At 38.9% G+C, this 22538-nt stretch overlaps 2 long non-coding RNA genes across 3 annotated transcripts in view; both read right to left on the bottom strand.

The window, feature by feature from the left end:
- LOC134736991 (uncharacterized) overlaps window positions 1-22538 on the bottom strand; it is a 267957-nt gene that overhangs the window by 94528 nt on the left and 150891 nt on the right. The gene's annotated exons all lie outside the window — the stretch shown is intronic.
- LOC129484295 (uncharacterized) overlaps window positions 1-22538 on the bottom strand; it is a 107292-nt gene that overhangs the window by 25974 nt on the left and 58780 nt on the right. The window contains exon 2 of the long non-coding RNA XR_008658405.1: window positions 12437-12558. This is a non-coding gene — a long non-coding RNA (uncharacterized lncRNA). The remainder of the gene's footprint in view (window positions 1-12436; window positions 12559-22538) is intronic.

Here is a 22538-nt window from a genome sequence, read left to right as displayed (position 1 = left end):
TATGTCCCCCATTTTTCTGTAAACACTCATTCTTTGTTGGAGAAAGTGTCATCGTTAAAAAAAAAAAAGCCTTCCTTCCTCCCTGATACTGATTTGGCCCTCTCAGAGGTAGAAATAATATTTTCTTCAGCAAAGGTGATTTTCTTCCCATGAGGCCTATAGACAACCAAATTGATTTTTCAGGCCAAAACCATTTTAACGTCTATTTATCTTCTCAGGATGATGTCCTTCAGCAAGTCATTTTGTCATCTGTTTGGTGTGGGTTTTTGTAACAGAGAAGATTGTAGGCCATCATACTTAAAAATAAATAAATAAATTCTATCTTTCTTCTTTGTTGAAAGCACTATTCAACCCAGCCTTTAAAACAGAAAATTCTAGGTATTAAATAAAACACTGACATCTATGTTAAGGAAAAAGTAAAATGTTGAGGGCTTTTTTTTTTTTTACTGTTCAGATTGGTTTTCCCCATTAGTTCTACAAAAATGACTTTACAGGTAAAATTTAGCAAAGGTGAGAGGGGGATGTTGCAAAAAAAAAAGCTATATTAAGGATTAAATTTTCACATTTATTTTTCTCCCCACTGGTATATTGAGGAAGAGCCTTGAGACATGAATTTTACTTTCTCACTATAAAAATCAGTGCACACCCCGGTTAAAAAAGAAACAACAAAAAGTCTCCCTTCACCATTACCTCCAGACATTCTCTCTATATACAGCTTTATGTATATAAGTATATAGAGAATTCAAATCCTATTATCTTGCTTTTTCTATATAATATATTTTGGAAATATTTTTATTGCAAGACTTATAAATCTATTTTTAGCTAGTCAGATATCATGAATTTTTACGCATATATCATGATTTATTTACCCAGACCCTGGCTGACATTTTTTCAGAAATTTTAGCAAATAGCAATTACCAATTAAGCTTCAAAGAACATCCTTTAAAATATATCTTTATATTTTTGAATTGGTAAATCTGCATGATATATTTGAAGATTAAAATTGTTAGGTCGACATAATGAGGAGGATGGGAAAGACAGTGCAAAGTGTTTCAGTTGAGAGGTCTGCAAGTTAAATTAACAGTAGATGCTGAGCCCCTAATATATCTAGCCCAATCTTTAAAGAAGACCAATAGAAATAAAAGCCACTACGTAGTGTCTTCTTTGAGCAGGCAATAACTTGGACTCAAGTTGCAAAGCATCTCCTTAGCTGCATGATATCTTTTGCTAAGGAGACAGTTTGCAACTTGAGTCCAAGTTAATTGTCTGCTCAAACAAGACAGAGAATTAGCTTAAGTCTCCATCAACAAATGAATGGATAAAGAAAAGGTGGTGATATGTACACAATGGAATACTACTCAGCCTTAAAAAAGAAGAAAATACTGTCATTTGTGACGACATGACTGAACTTGGAGGACATTATGTTAAGTGAAATAAATCAGGCACAGAAATACAAATACCACATAATCTCACTTATACTTAGAATCTAAAATAAAGTTGAACTCATAGAAGTAAAGAGCAGTATGGTGGTGTTACCAGGGCCTGGTAGGAAGGGGTGGCAGTAGCTAAAGTTGGGGAGATGTTGCTCAAAGGATGCAAACTTTCAGTTAGCTAGGAATAAATTCAAGAGAGCTACTGTACAACATGGTGACTGTAGTTAATAACAATGTATTGTATTATTCAAAATTGCCAAAAGAGTAGATTTTAAGAGTTCTCACCACATAAGTATGTGAAGTGACATATGCATTAATTAGCTCAATGTATCCATTCCACAATGTACACACATTTTTAAGTATATAATATATACAATTTTTATGTCAACTAAATAAATAAAATGTTAAAAAACTAAGTCCTGAAGCCAGTAAAATAATACCTTTGAAGTGCAGAAGGAAAGAAAAGGAAAAGGAAAGGGAAAAGAAAGGAGGAAAGAAAAGGTTATCTCCAAATAATTGATAACTGATAGAATTTTTCACCAGCAGATACGCCCTACAAGAAATGGTAAAGGTACTTCATCAGGCAGAAAGCAAATGATGCCAGATGGAATCTCAGAGTTTTAAAGAAGGAATGAAAAGTATCAGAAATGCTAAATATTTTGGCAAACATAAAAAGGCTATTTTTCTTCTTTTTTTACTGACACAGATGTACGTTTTTGGGAGTACATACGATAATTTAATACATTCAAATAATGTATAAAGATCAAATCAGGGTAACTGGGATATCCATCACCTTAAATACTTGTCTTTCTTTTATCCTAGAAACATTCAAATCATTCTCATCTATTTTGAAATGCACAATAGATTACTGCTAATATAATCACTTTACTGATCAACTGAATACTGTCTTATTTCTTCTAACCATATCTTGTTTTTTTATTTTTTATTTTTATTTTTATTTTGAGATGGAGTCTCTCTCTGTCTCCCAGGCTGGAGTGCAGTGGTGCAATCTTGGCTCACTGCAACATCTGCCTCCCAGGTTCAAGCTATTCTCCTGCCTCAGCCTCCTGAGTAGCTGGTCTACAGGTGTGTGCCATCTCACCTGGCTAATTTTTATATTTTTAGTAGAGACTGGGTTTTACCATGTTGGCCAGGCTGGTCTCGATCTCCTAATCTCAAGGAATCCTCTCACCTTGGCCTCCCAAAGTGTTGGGATTACAGGTGTGAGCCACTGCACCCAGCTTAACCGTATATTTGTACCCATTAATCCGGTGGTCCCCAACCTTTTTGGCACAAGGGACTGCTTTGATATAAGCCAATTTTCCATTTTTCCACGGATGCGGGTGGGGGAAGGGATGTGGATGGTTTCAAGATGAAACTGTTCCACCTCAGATTACCAGGCATTAGTTAGATTCTCAGAAGGAGCACACAACCTAGATCCCTCACATGCACAGTTCATAATAGGATTTGTGCTCCTGTGAGAATTTACTGTCGCAGCTGATCTGACATGAGGTAGAGCTCACGGGGTAATGCTCACTCATCCATTCATCTCCTGCTGTGCGGCTGGGTTCCTAACAGACCAGTACTGGTCCAGGACTTGGGGGTTAGGGACCCCTGCATTAATCACCCTCTTTTCCCCTCCTCCCCACTACCTTCCTGGCCTCTGATAACTACCAATCTACTCTTATCTTTGTGATGTCCACTTGTTTAGCTCCCACATATGAGTAAGAACACATAATATTTCTCTTTCTGTGCTTGACTTATTTCAATTAACATAATAACCTTCAACTCCATCCATGTTGCTGCAAATGACTGCATTTCATTACTTTTATGGCTGAATAATATCCTATTGTATAAAGATGCCACATTTTATTTATCTATTCATCTTCTGATGGACTCTTAGGTTGATTCCATATCGTGATTATAGTGAATAGTGGTAAAATAAACAGAAGAGTGCAGATAGCTCTTCGATATATTGATTTCCACTGTATTGGATATATACCCAGTGGTGGAATTGCTGGATCATATGGTAGTTCTACTTGTTGTTTTTCGGGGAACTTCTGTATTGTTTTCCATAGTAGTTGTACTAATTTACATTCCTAACAACAGTTTGTGTGTTCCTAAGTAGAATGGTTGGAAGAAGTATTCATGCTAGAAGGCACTGAATAACAATACTACTAATACGGAGGATACCAACCATAAAGTACTATAAGGCCAAGCAGGTGAACATAATTCAGTGAAATAGCTCACATCCAAAACCAAAAAGAATTAAGGACCAGGGTAAATTGGAAGCATAAGCCGCATCTAAACAAGTACTGCTCAGCTATCACTGATGGCTTTCACACAGAAATGTAGCCCTATATTGCTGAGTCTCTGAATTTTTCAAGATCTCAATTGTGACACAATTACTTGGTTTTCAAAACACTCTGTGCCCCAAACAGATAATATCTGAGTGCTAAAGGCAGCCAGTGAACTGTCCATTTGTGACCCTTTTTCTAATATTTTTAGTACTCTCAGCTTGTCTTGGCAGAGAGGCCTTCTCATCAAATGTATGGCAAAAGCCACCCCAACCCGAGCTTTATTCTTAGCCTTTTAGAACCCAAGACTTGTGATTTCCATTGGTGCAGATACCTTGTAAATTCTTTCAGAAAAGAATGAATGACAAAAAGTGTGTCCAAATAGAATTCTATAAACTTACATTTTTCTTTTAAGATCTCTCATTGGTCTAGTTGGAGAAGGTCAAGTATTAAGAAATGATTCAGTGGGTAGTTAGCAGGGATGATTTCTGTGGTTGCATTGACATTATCATTGAAAAGCCTGGTAAGTCTTTCTAACCAATCTCATCCACATCTTAGCTCAGCCATCTGGGTCTCCCTTTCAGGATGCCCATTTGCTAGAGAGTAATGAATATCATGGTAATGACTTTCTCTGATAAACCAAATTAAAGCTAGATCATGCATTTTGGTCACATCCTAAGAATATATAGTACATTTGACAGGTTACCTACTATTCCTGCAGGCCTATCTTCCAGCTAAGTAATTGGATCACAGAATAGTTTGGGCCATAAGAGTAGCACTTTCTAAAATGTTATATGGAATTCTAGACCCATGATGCTCTGTAGAAAAATGGAAGGACATTTTCTATTCATCTATTTTCAGGAAATATGGCAAGATAGACTCTATACACACACACACATGTACAACACACAAACACATACAACTTCAACACCCCCATTTTAGAAATTTCTCAGTGAAACTGAATTAAAAGGTATAAGGAGTTATAACAGAATTTTGATGAACTTTGATTCAGTGTTTTCCAAAAATATTTATTCATGTATCTGCAGAAAATGCTTTTGAAATTGTTGATTGGAACCAACAATATGATTTCCCCACAAATGTCAAGCTATATTTTATGGAAATAACATATATTGTGATTTATGTTAAAATATATTTTGAACAAGTTGATGTTTCTTCATTTTCCCTACTAAATATTCCCCAATTTAACATACAGTTCAATGTGAAACTCTGCAATATCATCATTAAACCAATGTATATAACATTTCATGTGTTACAGAGCATTTTCACAAATATTCCTTAATTTGACCCTTGCCACAAACCTCTCAGGCAAATATCTCCCTGTGTTTTGTTTGCTTATTTCAAAAAAACTGGGGAAATAAATGACTTACCAAAAGTTACTCGGTGAATAAAGGTGAGATTGCAATTCTGCTGGCTCCTGGCACAAAACTGTCACTCAGCTCTATAATATCACATGGCTCAGAGATGCTACATCCAGCATTGCTCTTCCAAACTTATGCATGAGCATGTAGTCATAAGAATGGCCTATATGGATAATAACAGGAATCAAAGGTACTGGCTCATGCTTAGAAAAGAGGCCCATTAGAAATTTGTGATGAGTATAAATTAGAAAGGCAAAGCAACATAACTCATTGTAGAGGTCCTTGACTCATATGTAAGGAGCGAAGCTATTCATTAGTTTAAACATTTGTGCTTTAAAATTACTGTGGTGGGCAGGTTAGGAATATGAATAAGATATATTCCCTATCTTCAAGTAACTGGATAAGAAAAGTAGCCAACAGCTTTAAGACAAGGTGCATTATCTTAATCTCCCAAAGGAAATAGTCAAAGGAAAGAGAAAATGAGACAGCTTGAGCAAGAAGGCTGAGAACTGATGGGAAAAATCACGAGTTTCAAATCTGGAGATGACTAGTGACCTTGGAGAGAGCAGGTATAGTAAAATGTTTGCCATGGAAGTTGGCCACAAAGGGCTACTACCTAACTATATACACCTAAGAACATGCAGCTTGTTAGAAATAAGGCTCAAAGTCCTAAGGAAAAACGAGCACTTAGATAAAGGATTTTTTGTAAAGCAAATTTACTTTTGTGCAGAAGAGTGTCTCCCATATGGCTGGTTGCTACTAGAGTACTTAGAACAAAGGCGAGTAAAGAAGTTTTTATTTTTAACGTGACTTTTGCCTTTGTGTCTTTTCCCCAGTGGTGAGGTTGGACAGTATAATTTAAACTAGACTTGACTGGCTAAACATTTAATCTTTTTTAGATAAGGTAGACGTGTAATGGGAGAGAGGCGAAAGGAGGAAGGGGTCACCTGCAGCAAACTAGAGAGTCAGTCTATTTTTAAATAAGGAAAGGAATGTGAGCTGCTGTTGATAACGTCACTGTTGCTGTGGTATGCCTGGGCACGTAGTAAAGTCAGAAAGAAGTAAAGGAGAAGAGAAGAAGGGTGGGGCAGTATTGGGGATTAAAGAATAAAAGGTTGAGCAGGCTGTTTGAAGAGACATCTTGCTATATCTCACATACCTCCACTCAAACCCAGGTTTGCTTATTTATTTATTTATTTATTTAGAGACAGAATCTTGCTCTGTCACCCCGGCTGGAGAGCAGCAGCATGATCACAGCTCACTGCAGCCTCAACCTCTCAGGCTTAAGTGATCCCCCCACTTCAACCTCCCTAGTAGCTGGGACTACAGTCACATGCCACCATGCCCAGCTAATTTTTTTTTTTTTGGTATATTTTGTAGAGACAGAGTTTCGCCATGTTGCCCAAGCTAATCTTGAACTCCTAAGCTCATGTGATCTGCCCACTTCAGCCTCCCAAAGTGCTAGGAGCCACTACCCCTGGCATGAGCCACTGTGCCTGGCTCCAACCCAAGTTTAGAATTTATTGTCATTTGGTCAGGAATCACTTAGTTTACAAAAACCTCATGAACTACAACATTGCAATGTGTTAAATATGCTTGCATACCTTCCTTCTTTTCAACCTTACGGAGAGTAGTTAAATGCTCTATTCTTCCACACACACATATCTTTGTTTCTGCTGCCTTTGAGCAGGAATTGAAGGATGCTCAGCTTGAGCAGTTTTTCCATAAGACATAGGGGTTTCCTGTAGCTGACCACAAAGGGCATTTACTGAGGCCAGTTCCATGTGTTAACCAGGCCAGGCTGAAGGGAAGTCTCATAGCTCCTTAGCTGCAGGTATTCTCTATCTGGACTGACAGCTGGAAGAACATACAGCTCTCGTGCTCTGGGATTCAGGGAGCTTCAAGCGCAGCCCTGAGGGAACCAGGGAAGACTGTAAACCCAGTTCTCTCTGCATCTATTCTCTGTCTTTGAGCCTGGCTCCCTGCTGGCCTTACATGTCCTCTCCAAGGGAAGTGACAACAACAGCAGCAACAGACTCTGTTTTCTGTACACTGGACATGGCTTGAATGCCTAATGAATTAATGTTCACCCAACCTCCATTAACTTTTCATTGTCTTCTTGAGATGCCCTATCTATTTCTGTCTAGTCCATTCCTACTCATCCTTTATAGTCCTTCTCAAATTACTCTTTCTATTTTGGAAAGATTTTCTGATTATTACAAGCCCACAAACAAACTTTCTCAGGGTACCCCATTTCATTACCCAATGTTGTGATTATTTTCCAAATATTTTAGGTATGACCTTTGTCTTGTCATTAAAACCTGAGCTCCCTGAAAACAGTGGGTACAACCATGTACTGAAAGGTTTATATGCCAAGAACTGTACCAAGTACTCATAACTGCCTTTGTGAGTGAATTATTCTGTTTTATATATGCTGAACCTGAGGTTCTGAGGCTCCCTATTTCACAAAGCAAGAAAATCACAGAGCCAGTACTTAAAGCTAGCTCGCTCTGGTTGCAAAACCTTTGCTCCACCACAGTGCTACACTGCCTTTTGTATTGGAAGTTACAGACCACGTTGTATGTGCTAATGCTTTGTGTTTCTTATGAGTTAGATATACTACCCCATTTCTGCATGGGTTAGGGTGTGAAAATACTTTCTCAAGCAAAAAAGTGGAGTATCATCTGCTGAGCCCTGAAGGAGATATAGCAGAAAAAGACCCTGTGGAAAATAAAGCCATCTAACATCACAGTCTGATCAATAAGGACAAAGGTTCTATATGGTAATGAACCTAGAGACTATATGAATGATAGGCACTTCTTTGCTCTGTGCTATCTCCTCAGTTTCAAAGAGTATTGAATAGATGTGGCATATTTCAAACACTTCGAAGTTAGTGGTATCAACAAAAATTAGGGACGGCTAAAACATTTCTATTATTTCTAGAATGTAAGCTATCTTCACATGCAATTTCTTATTTTTATGCTATTTTATTATCTATTATATATGACAAGTACCATTCAGCAAAGGAGATGGCATGTAGTCTTCGCCCTTAGAGAGGACATTGGGTAATGGCGGAGATATTTTAGGAAACATTTGCAATGGAGTATGATGAGTATGTCAAACATGTAATAAAATACTGTCATAAAATGAAGAAAAAAGGAATCACCTCTCTTTAAATGTGCCAAAGGAGGCTTTTGGTGGTGTTCCATAAGTTGAGCTTTAAAGAATTAAAGGGCTACCAGAATTTTCCAAGAATAGTCAAAACAGAAGAAACTAAACAGGAAAGTCACTAGGACATAGAAAATCAGGGCATTCCTAGAGACGTCTAAGTGGTCCCTTTCCTGTTGAATAAATATAAAAGGCCTGACATACAATAGTGGGGAATGAGGCAGAGACGTAGGTTAGGTCAAGCTGTCTACCACAAAGCTCCTAGGAAATATTTCTTAACCTGACTTGGAAAAAGCCACTGAAGAACTTGAAAAAAAAAATGTGTGTTTGTTACTATAGCAAACTTTCAAGAGAGGATATAAATTGAAAAAGCTTAGGTAGAAACACAGATTGTTCAATTAGATGTACTTAGGAAAAACTCAAGTTCAGCAGTTTTTGGAACACAGGAATATGTGCACATTTAGGTGGGATAACATGAAGAATTGCAAGAGCTGAAGATGCCACAGCCTTGGGATACAAACACTGACTCTACGGGGTCAGGGAAGGCAGTGAGCTTTGACTTTGCTGTTACTGGCTACAGCTACAACCAAACAGCTGAACGCTGTTCATCATACGTTCTTGCATTAATTTTCGAGTATTTAGCCATGTGCCAGACCTTGTTTTAGATTCTGGGAATACAATAGTGATCAGAAAAATTTCCCTGCCTCATGCATGGAACACTGTATCTAGTGGGAAGAAAAAAAATAATACATATATAAGCAAGAATATAAGAAGATAAGTACCATGGAGCAAAATCAAAAGAAATAATGGAGTGCAGTGAAGAAAAATAAGTGCCATGGAGAAAAATAAAACGTGGAAGGGGACTAGGAGTGGAAGTAAGTTAAATATAATTTACATAAAATGTTCAGGAAAGCCTTCTCCGATAAGATGGTGTTTGCATGGAGACCTACAGGAAGTAAAATAATGAGGTCAGGCACGGTGGCTAATGCCTGTAATTCCAACACTTCCTTCAATACATGCAGGCAAGATTGCTTGAGCCCAGGAGTTCAATACCAACCTGGGCAATATAGCAAGACTTCATCTCTACAGAAAATTTTAAAAAATAGCCAAGAGTGGTGGTGCATGCCTGCAGTCCCAGCTACTTGGGAAGCTGAAGTAAGCAGATAATTTCAGCCTGGGAGGTGGAGGCTGCAGTGAGCTGTGATTGCACCATGGCACTGGAGCCTGAGTGACGGAGCAAGACTCTGTCTCAAAAAAAAAAAAAAAAAAGAATGAGCTGTGAAGCTATATGGAGAAAGAACATCATGTTTAGTGTGCCTGAGAATCAGTTAGGAGGTCTATGTGGCCCAGAAGGATGGGTGGAGAGGACGAGTGGTAAAGATGAGATCAAGAGGTGTTAAAACTAATGCAGATAGGACCTCAGAGGACAAGTGACCATACAGCCTGGTTTACCTGCCTCAGAACCTTCCCACTTACTGGGTTCTCCACCTGCAGAGTTCATACCCCTATCTTTGCATGGTAGCTCTGTCCATTTTCACACTGGTATAAAGAAGTACCCAAGACTGGGTAATTTATAAAGGAAAGAGGTTTAATTGGCTCACAGTTCCACATGGCTGGGGAGGCCTCAGGAAACTTACAATCATGGCTGAAGGTGAAGGGAAAGCAAGCACCTTCGTGCTGCTGACCTTAGTCGGCAGGAAAGAGAAGCACAAAGAAGGAACTTCCAAACACTAATTAATATGACAGATCTCGTGCAAACTCACTTACTATTACAAGAATAGCATTGGGGAAACCATCTCCATGATCCAATCACCTCCCTCCCTCAACACATGGGAATTACAAGTCCCTCCCTCAACACATGGGGACTACAGTTCAAGATGAGATTTAGGTGGGCACACAGAGCAAAACCATATCAAGCTCCTTCTTATCACTGAGGTATCAACTCAAGTGTCATCTGCTTAGGTGCCTCTCCTGACTGCTAAATCTAAAGTGCACCCTCCCCTACCATAGCTCTCTGCCATATTATTCAGTTTTATTTATAAAAATAAGAGATACCATGATAAGAGGTACCTGAAATAAACCAAAATGTTTCTTGTCTGTCTCCCCTAACTACAGTGTAAATGCCAGTAACTAGTGATCTTATTTGTCTTGCTTTCAGCTGTATGCCAGCACCTAGATTAGTGCTCAGCACAGAAATGATACTCAATATATATTTGGTGAATAAAAGTATGAGTTGCATTTCTTCCAGCCTTTGTCCATCATCCTCAGAATAGGGCATCCTCACCTCATTCCTGCATTCCTTTAATATCTGCCTTAGCTGGCTTCCCTAACTCCAGTGCCTTGTTCTCCTGAGGAGTTTGATCACCACTTTTACCACAGCACAATTCAGCAATTCTGTATCAGCCTATAATAACACCCTATTTCCAATCACAACAATTTTTTAGAATGTTTGGCATATCCCAACTTACTGTTCTTGTCCAACTCTATTTCTTCCTATTCCTACGCAGACCCTTTCCTCTATGTAGGTCAGCATCTTTAGTCTCCTCCAAACTGCCACACTCATTACCTTCTCTACACTTAAGTGTCTGTGGTGCTGTTTCCTAAGACTCTTCTCCACTTGCTCAAATTGTACCCATCCTTCAAAGCCCAGCTCATGTCATCTCTTCTTTTGGGCTACTCCAAGCACTGCTGATGTCCCTTTACTCTGTACCACATAACTTAGCACAAGGATTGGAGCTCAGTTTTATAACATTTGTTAGTGTTTGTTTGGAATGTGGTATTGAGAAAGATTCTAAGTCTCAGAGGGGAAATGAATGTCATGATTGATTAGCAATGTCTGCCAGTAGGCCTACAGGGACAGAGAAAGACTTACTTAGCTATTACTAATGGGTTTCTGGGCATCAGTCCATATAATCTCTTGTGAGTGTGGCAAATATATTACATTATTCCCATCACCCACTCTTTTCTTAGTACAGAGACATGGAATGACTTGAATCCTGAAGTTAGGAAAAGTTCTGAATAACTCCTCCAACCCCCTCCTAACTTCAAGTCAGAGCGCAACTGCATTGTCTTACCTGGCTTTATTTATGCACTTTTCAACTCCCTTCTCCCTGACAAAGGGAGAAATAGTTCTAGGTACCAGTTGTTGACTGCTCACTTTTTTTTACTCCCAAGCCTGCACTGCAAAAATATCCATTCCAGCTCTACTAGCAATTGCATTTGCCCCTTTCATACTCCAATACAGACATTCATTTTTGTCTAGTCGTTACCAAAATTGTCATCTAAATGGTAAATTTCCTGAGACTGAAGTATGTCTCTGCATCCCACCCCAACTACAACACTTGGTACCCAGGATGCAACTGAGATCAATGTAGTTGCTTACTATGGGTTGAACAAAAAGGAGAAGCGTGCTACTTTCTTACGATTCTACAACTTATGAAGCATTTTCTCATGGCACAAAGGGGAGAAGATTCTGGAATATTCCACCATTCATAATTAACTAAACTTGCCATGTTTACAAAAGTCCTCCCCCATACACACACACTTTTAATAGGATGTCATTCAGATTTCTATTTTTTTATTTTTTATTATTTATTTATGTATTTATTTATTTACTTATTTATTTATTTATTTTGAGACGGAATCTTGCTCTGTAGCCCAGGCTGGAGTGCAGTGGCATGATCTCGGCTCACTGCAAGCTCTGCCTCCCGGATTCATGCCATTCTCCTGCCTCAGCCTCCCGAGTAGCTGGGACTACAGGTGCCCACCACCACACCCGGCTAATTTTTTTGTATTTTTTTTTAGTAGAGATGGGGTTTCACCGTGTTAGCCAGAATGGTCTCGATCTCCTGACCTCGTGATCCACCTGCCTCGGCTTCCCAAAGTGCTGGGATTACAGACTTGAGCCACCGCACCTGGCCCAGATTTCTAACAGCAACAATCACTTTAGTCTGAAGATTTTGTTAGAGATAAAAGCCAGAAAAATAAATAATTGTCAAAGCAAGAAAATATCAGGAAAGTTCCATATACCATTAGTTGACAATTCAGTTACACCTGAGGCTCTTTATCAACCTGATTTTCTTTTTCTTTTTAATCTGAAAAAAATGCAATATCCCAGTTTAACTTCATAACCTGGCTTTGATCCTGGACACTCACTTACCTCCCTCAATTCCACCTCCCTCAGCTGTCAATGCAGCGAGTAGGGAGAGAGATACATTTACTGTTTCTTCCAGCTTTAAAGTTCATGATCCATCATCTAAATTGATATTTTAGGTATTGAATCTGCAAAATGAAATTATTTCAATTAATATTTAATACAGAAAGTATTTTGTGATGAAAGGCCTAGCTTGGATATTAAACATTTGGAGGAAGCATTTGGCTATTTTAGAGCCTGTAGTTTAATCAGCCTACCTACCTACACTTTTGGAAAACAGTCTATAACTACAGAATTGGGAAGATTGAATTTGATCACAATTCCAACTGCCACTTACAGTCTTTGCCATAGCAAAGTGGCTTTTTACAATTTCAGTGTCTTCTCATTCCAAATGCAGTTTCAAAACCAGCAACGTCAGAGCTGCCACTGCAGTTGGAGATTTTGTTTATCAAATGAGCGAACCTTAAGTGTCCCCTCAGTCCCTCATTTCTTCATTTGCTCATTTAATTATTCTTACTTTCCGTCTCTGCCTTCTTCAAGTGCTTGTGATCAAAAAAGCCTGTATGGTTGCCCCTGTTCTCTACCCAAATATTTCTCTATGTAATACCCTTTCCTGGGCACTCAGGGCTCCTGACCTCTTCCTATTGTAACAGGATGGCTTCCTTAATTGAAAGAAACCTGGGATTCTCCAGCTTTCTCTTTTGAAAGATAAGCCAATCATATTACATTTTCATGAATGCATCATATCTTTGTCCTCTTGCAGTTTCCTCTGCCTGAAACAACACGTCTCCAAATGTTGGCATAGCTAAATTCTTATCTCTCACATTGCAACCCACATATTCCAATCTCCACGAGGCCTTTGCTGATCCCCACCTCTCCAACAACTGCCATACTCTATTATCTTCTTACATATTTCCAAAATAACTTTAACAATTACATCATGCTTGAAATCAGCTTTTCAATATCTGTAATAAATCCTAGACTATAACTGTACAAGATCGGGGACGATGTATATCTTATTTATCAGCTCATCGTGATCCAGAGAATCTAGAACTATGCCTGCTGCCAAGGGGTCCTCAGTAAATATAATATAAATGAATAAACGGAAGGTAGAAACGAGAGATAGAGAGGGGAAGAGATAGAGAATGGGCGGGTCTGACACCATCTTAAGGTGTTACCTTCCCCTTGAGTTCTCTGGCTTTGATCACTCTTGCTATCACCAGCCACCATGATACTCCTAGCAATGGAAGGCAGGATGGTTTTGTGTGGAAAGACCACGGTTTAAATCCAAGTTCTTCCATTTACTAACTCTAGGATTTGAGCAAGTCACCTAGCCTGGCTAAACCTGATTCTTTATTTAGAATATACTTTGCAGGGTTGCTGTGAGGATAAAATGAGATCATGTCTAAAAAAGTACATGATGGTTGCTCAATAAATATTAATTACTTTCCATCTCCATTCTCCCCCACCTCCCACCCTAAGTGTGCCACTGTTCCTTTAACACTTTGGTTCAAGTGTGGACAAAAACATCTTCTCTTGGAACCACATCTGACACAGACTGGCACTTTACTAATTGCTAAGAGAAAAACAAAATGTAATTAAATATAGAGAGCAGTGGCAGTATAAAATCAGTATGGCTTCCTCCTGATAGAGTTCAGCTTCCAATATAGCTACTATTTTTTCAGATTCAAAGGCTCTGCTGTATTCTAAATGAGATCTTAAAGGGAAAGAGATCCTATGGGGCAAACTATTTTCTTTCATTCACCTCTTCATTTATTCAGTAACTATTGTTTGCATCCTAATTACCAGGGAATTAGTGCAGACCCCTAGTTTGTATAACACGTACATCTTAGACAGAAGGGAAAAAAACATCAGTCCAGAGACTGAAAAAAAACATGCAGGAAAATGAGGGTAAAATTGTGTTCCTCACAGTAGGAAGGTAACGTTACCAGATCTTAGGGAGGCAAACAAAGCAAGAAACTCAGCTAAATTTGAAAAATAGCTCTAATTGCTATATTTTTCTATAAAAGCTGAAATAAGGACATTTAAATATCCTAACAAAATCATTGTAAGATACAAGTCAAAATCATTACATACAGGACGTGTCCTGTATACACAGAATACCTGGTTAACCTACCCCAAGAGGCAGAGCCCACAATTAAACGCTAAGTTGTACCCTTAACATGAGGTTTGAGAAGAGCCTTTGATCAAGGGAGGAGACTTCAACCATTGCCAGACATACCACATGCAGAGGGTGCCAAGCCTAGACCAGAGGAGGACTGGGGAGAGCTGAGGATGGTAGGGAAGGGTAGTCTCAGGAGCTGGCAGGACCAAAACAGATTATAAGCCAGATGCAAAGAGAAGAAGAAACCCACAAGACCAAGAAGGGGGTCAGAGAGCAGCTACCTGTGCAAAACCCGCAAGACCAAGAAGGGGGTCAGAGAGCAGCTACCTGTGCAAAACCCGCAAGACCAAGAAGGGAGTCAGGGAGCAGCTACCTGTGCGAAAAGGTGCTATTCAAACTACTTTGCAGCTGGTAAGCAGACACCAAGCAACCAGAATGGATACAGTCCTGGAGGCCCTTTGCCATGCCAAGGAATAATTCTTAAGTTGCTGGACCTTGAAAAGGTTGAGGAGATCCTGGAGAGGGTCTGTGGTGGCCAGGGTGCACATGCATGGGGTCGTTTAAGGAGCTAAGGGCAGAAATATAATATTTTCCCCTGGAAAATACGTATTTCAGTATTTTTAAAACAAGTAAAACAATTTTATTGTGTACCAGAAAACACGAGTCCTGCCCCAGTCAGTTCTCAGAAGGGACAATCTACCCTCAAGGCTCAGAAACAGGCTCTGGCACTTATTCTGAGCCCTGCTGATTGTAGCCTGGAGTTTCTAACTGTTAAACATTTGTGGAGGGTACTTGAGCTGACTTTCTAAAGGGCATCTGATATCTTCTGCAGTTAGAGGAGAGGCTGGGATAGAAGCCAGAAAAATATACATTAAGCCTCTCTCACTTATCTCACATCTACCTTTCCATTTGGCAAGGATAAAATCAACGTCTCTTCTCTTGGACTAAAAACTCCAAGAGGAAAGATACTGAGGCAAGTAAACATAACTAAAATATCAGGTATAATATGGAAAACAGTATCACACAGGAAGAGTTTAAGTAATATTGGTGGTCATCTGTTTATTCAACATGCATTTGTTTTTAACATTCACCCTGTGACAGGCATTGTGCTTTGCCATGGGATAATAATTTAAAAAATATAATGCTAGGTCTCACTTAGTGAATGCTTCATTTGTACAATTCTATGCTGTGTACTTTATACACATGTCCTCCATTAATCTTTAAAACTTCTCTGCAAGGGGGTATCATTATGTCCATTTTACAGATGAGCTAGCTGAAATTCAGATAGTTTAAGTAACTGCCACAAAATGCACTGCTGGTAAGTGACAGAGTCAGGACTTGAACCCAGGTGTGTCTGACTACAAAAAAAAAATCTGTCTTAAAAGAACCTACCTTATAACAAAGGAGAAAAACTCATAAAGAAACAATAATAGTTTAGAGGGATGAGGGTTCTGATGGAGGGAAGTGCAGTGTACACAGGAGCCAAAAAGTGAGCATCTGGTCCAGTCTGGGGGTATCAAGAACAGCTTCTCAATACACCACCACAGAAGGTGACATTTGATCCGGTCCTTAGTCCCAGATGATTCTCAAATCATTCCAAAATAAACGGCAGCAACTATACACACTGACTAATTTCTTTAGATATACCAGAGGCAAAGCACTTAAGAAATGATTACATCATTGGAGAATTTCAACAAATTGACAACAAGACAGGGTAATAGGAAACATTTAAATCTCGATGAACAACTTAAAAGTGTAATGGGGCACATGGTGAGTCTCCCAATTATTATCATATATCCTGTCAGGGTGATTGATGCTAGGGAACATAATTCTGCTGAAATACTATCTGTCTTGTCAAAAAGATAAGTTGTAGCTGCCATCTGGTAGCTGTGTGATGCCTGGCATCCCAAAGAAAAGAGAGTAGATGCTAATTTGTAGGAATGGTAAGAATGGCATAAGCTTCTGAGAAATAAATAGTTACTAAATGAAGGACTCACCTTAGAACACTGCTTTGGGGTTCTGAGTGTTTATCCATCCACCAGAAGATAACCCTAAAAATAGATGGTGGTAGTGATCAACTGTTTTCAGTAACTGCCTGGTGAAAGGACAGCAGAGCAGAGAAGTATGAGCACCAGGTAAAGTCTCAAAGACTGAACTTCTCATTCCAGATCTCCTACTAGATGGCACTGTGATCTTGGGCAATTGCCTTAACCTTCTGGATCTGTTCCTCCTCTCTAAAAAGAATCCAGTACCAAGGCTTCATTATCTGTAATATTCTTTCTATCTCTAAAGTATAAGCTATTCAAGAGGCAAAATTCAGGATTAGTATTAGAAGAATCATTTACCTAAGAAAGAAACTAGGAAAACCCTTGGTTCTTTACCTTGAGATGGTCCATTTAGAGTAATAATTCCCTTTAGAAGACTACGTTTCATGACAAAGAATTGATTTTTTACCCTTTTCTCACAAACCAGAAAAGATCAATCAAGGCAAATGGCATCTTCTATGACTTTCCACCCGATTCCACATCCTTCAATACTAAATGAAATTATGTAAATAATTTCACCATAGAACCTGGCTCTTAGTGGCTGCTCAATAAATATTACTTATTCCTGCTTTCTCTAAGAGTGTTTGGTATCTAATATTCACTGCATTGTTGAACTGTCCATTTGAAGTAGATATTCTTTAGTCTCTGGTTAAAATTATAACTAGAGATACAGGGAATTTGTTCCTTACCAGAGATCTCCACTCAGCTAAAGAGATCTACTTTGCCAGTGACTCAGGTTGGCCAACATTGGCTTCCTACAAGACCCTCCAAAATTTCACTCCACATCTCTTTCTGAGTTCCAAAAATTTTGAGAAATAGAACCAAGAGTAAATCAGGAGTAACCCCACATATCCCCATTATTACTAATTAAAGCTATGTTAAAGGACACAGACTACGGTATGATAAGCCATCTTGGCCTGCAAGCTTCTTGCAAAAATTAGGTGAATACCTACTGAGAGGGAGACTGGTGTTCACCTATGAAGGAGGAAGACCAGTGGAAGAATGTTCTCTGTAGTAAAAGGAAGAAGGGCAGAGCAAAGCCAAGTAGACCCAGTGATTCCTTCCAAGTTTAAATCAGTCAAAATACTCCATCACTCCAAGGAGAAAGTAGTAAAGATTTTGAGAGGCTAGTACTACTGCCCTGCATAAGTCCATTTTCACACTGCTATAAAAAATTATCTGAGACTGGGTAATTTATAAAGAAAAGAGGTTTAATTGACTCACGTTCCACAGGCTATACAGGAAGCATAGTTGGGGAGGCCTCAGAAAACTTACAATCATGGCAGAAGATGAAGGGGAAGCAGGCACATCTTACAATGCTGGAAAAGGAGGAAGAGAGAGAGAGAAGCGCTACACACTTCTAAACAACCAGATCTCGTGGGAACTCACTCACTATCATGAGAAAAGCAAGAAGAAATCCGCCCTCGTGATCTAATCACTTCCCACTAGGCCCCTCCTCCAACATCAGGGATTACAATTTGACATGAGATTTGGGTGGGGACACAAATCCAAACCATATCATGTGCCTAGGGAAAAAAAAAATCCCTCAATATGGATCCCAGGAGCAGGAAAAATGCATTCCCCTCATTTATAAAAGATGTTCCCTCTAGAAAGTCATGAAAAAAAGAAATGAACAAACAAATTAAAAACCAGTTTTGCAGTTACACTAGGGAGAAGGGGTCCAGGCAATAGAAACCATATCATGATCCTATGGAAGCAGTGATGATTATAAGACCTTCCTTTTAAACTCTTTGAATTTCTAAATGTATGCCCTTCATATCCAAAGGGAAGGGAGTCTCAAATGAAAGCCTTGGCCATTTTGAATGGCAGAGCTGGGGCTAATTTGCTGTGGCTAGCGAAATGGAGGGAGTTGTATTAAGGGAAACAAGGTCCTCTGGGATGATCACTGGGCCGAAAAAATTACTTGACCAAACACAACAAGGGTTGCAGCTCCACAGCCCAGAAGGAGGCCAGCTCCTAATCACAATAATTCTCTGGAGAAGTGCTTCCAACAGGATATCTGAGTTGTTAGTTGATTAGGTTTCAGTTAAATCAATAAAGCCTTTAGGGTTAACTATCTGTGAGACATTCCTCTACAATTATAATGCATGGAAAAGTGTTTATTATCAACTTTTCCTTTCTTTGGCTTAATTATTTAAGCACTTGTGATTCAGCAGTTATCTTCCTGCCTCCCCCAGAAACCAATCTGAGAAAAACATTTCACAGAGGTCAGACCTGTTTCCAATGGGCAAATGAAACAAATGAAAAATGGATTTATTTCTCAATTATATTCAGGAGGAGCACAATATAGGCAATCAATCAATGAGCATTTAGCTTAGCGCAGTGAGAGTCACCATGTATTGAGTGCTTATCGTGTCAAATTCCAGCTAAGTGCTTTGTGAACATTATCTCATTTAATCTTTACAACTTCCTTGCAAGGTAAACATTATTATCTCCATTTTAATTTTTTTGTGTGTGTGCAAACACTATGGTGACTTAATCTCCACTTTCAAATGTGAAAATATGTCAAGCCAGTAAAGAAAGAGAAAGGATTCAAATTCAGGTCTATTGGTGTTATAGGTTGACTTTTGCCCCCCCAAAATTCCTGTATTAAAGTCCTAACCTACAGTATCTCAGAACATCACCATATTCAGTAATAGGGTTGTTGTAGATGAAATTAGTAAAGTTAAGATGAGGTCATACTGGAATAGGGTGGGTTTCTAATCCAATATGACTGGTATTCTTGTAAAATGGAAACATTTGGACACAGACATGCACACAGAGAGAATGCTATGTGAAGCCAAAGGCAGAGATCAAAGTGATGCTTCTCCAAACCAAGAAATGTCAAAAATGCCAGCAAACCACCAGAAGCTAGAAGAGAGGCATGGAATAGGTTCTTCCTCACAGTCCTCAGAAGAAACCAGCCCTGCTGACACCTTGATTTTGAACTTCTAGGCTCTAGAACTGTGAAATACTAAACGTCTGTTGTTTAAGCCACCCAGTTTGCAGTACTCTGTTATCACAGCCCTAACAAACATATAGAGTTAGATTCCAAAATCTATCCTTTTCCAATTGGTCACGTGGTCTACTGGGCACTACCGAGACCATGCACCCGGTTGGACATCCTAGTACCGACCTTTATTGGATTTGGACTGACATTATGGAGATGCTTCAAACAGTATGTCTACAGGCTATGGCTTCCCTGAAATTTCACCTTCCCCTGGCTTGAGCCCTTCCTTACCTGTCTTGTGTGTCTGAGAAACTCATATTGTTTCCAGCCTTTGGGTTAGCAGGCCACATGTTATTCATTCATTCACTTAAAAAATATACTGGCCAGGCGCGGTGGCTCAAGCCTGTAATCCTAGCACTTTGGGAGGCCGAGGCAGGCAGATCACGAGGTCAGGAGATCGAGACCATCCTGACTAACATGGTGAAACCCTGTCTCCACTAAAAATACAAAAACTTAGCTGGGCATGGTGGCGGGCACCTGTAGTCCCAGCTACTCGGGAGGCTGAGGCAGGAGAATGGCATGAACTCAGGAGGCGGAGCTTGCAGTGAGCTGAAATCGTGCTACTGCACTCCAGCCTGGGCTACAGAGCAAGACTCCATCTCAAACAAAACAAAACAAATATAAATATACATACACACACACACACACTTAATAAGAACCTTCCCTATTTCTACTAGCCTCTCACAGAGCTCACAGCCTAACAGAGGAGGATGATGTGGAGAAAACTATTACACCTAGAATTACAACAGGTATATTTTAGAGGCTTGTTTTAGGATTCTTCCAAAATCAAGATTGATCTTTTCTGTTCTAATCCTTACTGTGATTCTTTTAAAAATAAATAATAAGATAGATATTTCAGATTACCAAGAGACAGAGGTCAAAGGATTATTGAATTGTTTTCTTTACCTTGTATTAGAGGGAATGATAAGCAATATTTGACAATTATCTATACTGCTTTTGCAGAACTTTACTGGTGAGATTTTGTCTCCTTTCAAATATCCAAGCAGTTTTTAACTTGTTTTTCAGGAGTACAAATTCTCTGAACTAGTCTTGTACTTCTACCATAAACAACTAGAAAACAAGACAATGTTTTTTTTTTAAAAAAATAACTATTTTTAGATATTGAATAATAGACAGTACATAATATGACCTATGAGAGAAGGGAAAGAAGCAAAGCAAGACTCATAATTACCCGTTTTTTAACTGGAAGAATTTTCCAGACCAGGGAAGGGGAAACCAAGCAGAGCTAGGCACCCTCCCTGGATTAAGGAGACAGAAATCAGTCTAGGAAAGCTGGGGCAGCTGAAATTTGTGGACCAGAGTACCACAGAGAAGGAAGCTACACAAAAAACAAGCTCCAGAAACCTGCACAGAGGTCCCCTGGCTACTTCAACTGAAAAAGCAATATGTAAGCATAGGGCAAGATTGTAAAAGGCCAGGCAAAGGACTATTGGGAGCTGTAAACTGAAAAATTCTCATTGCTCATCCAGGGCTATGAGACAGTTCGTTTCTAGCTAGCCAAAATGGAGAGACATGTTGACTCGTTGACTTCGAGCATTCAAAAGAGAATCCAGAAGGGTCACATCTTAACAGTAGAAACAAACTACACTAAAGGCTACTCTATACTGGCTTCATAGCTTAAAAATGAACTTCAGAATTAAGCTTATACAAATAACTTAATAGCCTTCCAAAAGGAGCCCAATATTCTTTAGAGGGAGACAATAACTAGACCCTCAAAATTGTGAAACTCACAGTGTATACCATCCAAACAAAAATTATTAAACATACCAAGAGGCATAAAATACGATCTATAAATAGAAGAAATGAAGAGAGGATAAAGGCAGCAGTTGAAGACTTTAAAAGTTATAAATATCAAAAAATTAACTTGCAGTGAGCCGAGATTGCGCCACTGCACTCCAGCCTGGGCGACAGAGCGAGACTCTGTCTCAAAAAAAAAAAAAAAAAAAAAAATTAAGGCAAAAAATAAACATAATAAGGAAATAAATGCGCTATATAAAAAAGAAACACATGGAACTTTTAGAACTGCAAAATACACTTCTAAAATGACAATTTTATTGGATGGGCTTATGATCAGATTAGATGTTGCATAAAAAGGTATCAGTAAATTTGAAACATAGCAATAGCAGAAAGCCAAACTATAGGGCAAAGAAGAAAAAAATTTTTTTAAAGCCATGGACTCAGTGACCTAGGGAACAATAGGAAGCTATCTACGACACATAAATTGCATCTCTGAAGGGAGAAGGAGGAAGGAGTGTGGAAAAATAGGCAGAAAAAAAGTTTTGGGTAATAATACCTGAAATTTTTTCAAATTTGATAAAATCTATAAACCTATATATTAAAGAAACTCACTGACACCCATGAAGGATATACACCAAGAAAACCACACCAAGATATGTCATAAATTAGCAAAAGTTCAGCAAAGCCTACTGCAAATTAGTGATAAAGGCATAATCTTAAAAGCAGTCAGAGGAAAAAAGACACTTTACATTGAGGAGAAAATATATAAGACTATAGTTTTCTCATCAGAACAATGAAAACAAAGAAGATAAAGTGCTGAAATAAAACAACCAACGAACAAATAATAAACTTGCTAACCTAAAATTCTATAACCAGCAAAAGAATCCTTCAAAAATTGAGTTAGGACTTTTTTTCAAAAAATTCTACTTTTGTTTTAGATTCAGAGGGTACAGGTATGGGTTTGTTATGTGGGTATACTGCATGATGCCGAGTCTAGGGGTATGTGGTATTATGATTATACACTGGTTTTCATCCATGGTTCCCAGCTCGTAACTGTCATAGCCCTTTTTACAATCTTTTATTATAAGTTTGGGTATGTTAAGTCTCAGGAGCAGGCCTCTGATCTGCCCTCCCTTCACCTGCCCCAAAGCAGGACTCTAATGTTCCTCT

This window comes from Symphalangus syndactylus, chromosome 6 (assembly GCF_028878055.3).
Source record: "Symphalangus syndactylus isolate Jambi chromosome 6, NHGRI_mSymSyn1-v2.1_pri, whole genome shotgun sequence".
Lineage (NCBI taxonomy): Eukaryota > Metazoa > Chordata > Mammalia > Primates > Hylobatidae > Symphalangus > Symphalangus syndactylus.
This window is presented reverse-complemented; position numbering and strand designations above follow the sequence as displayed.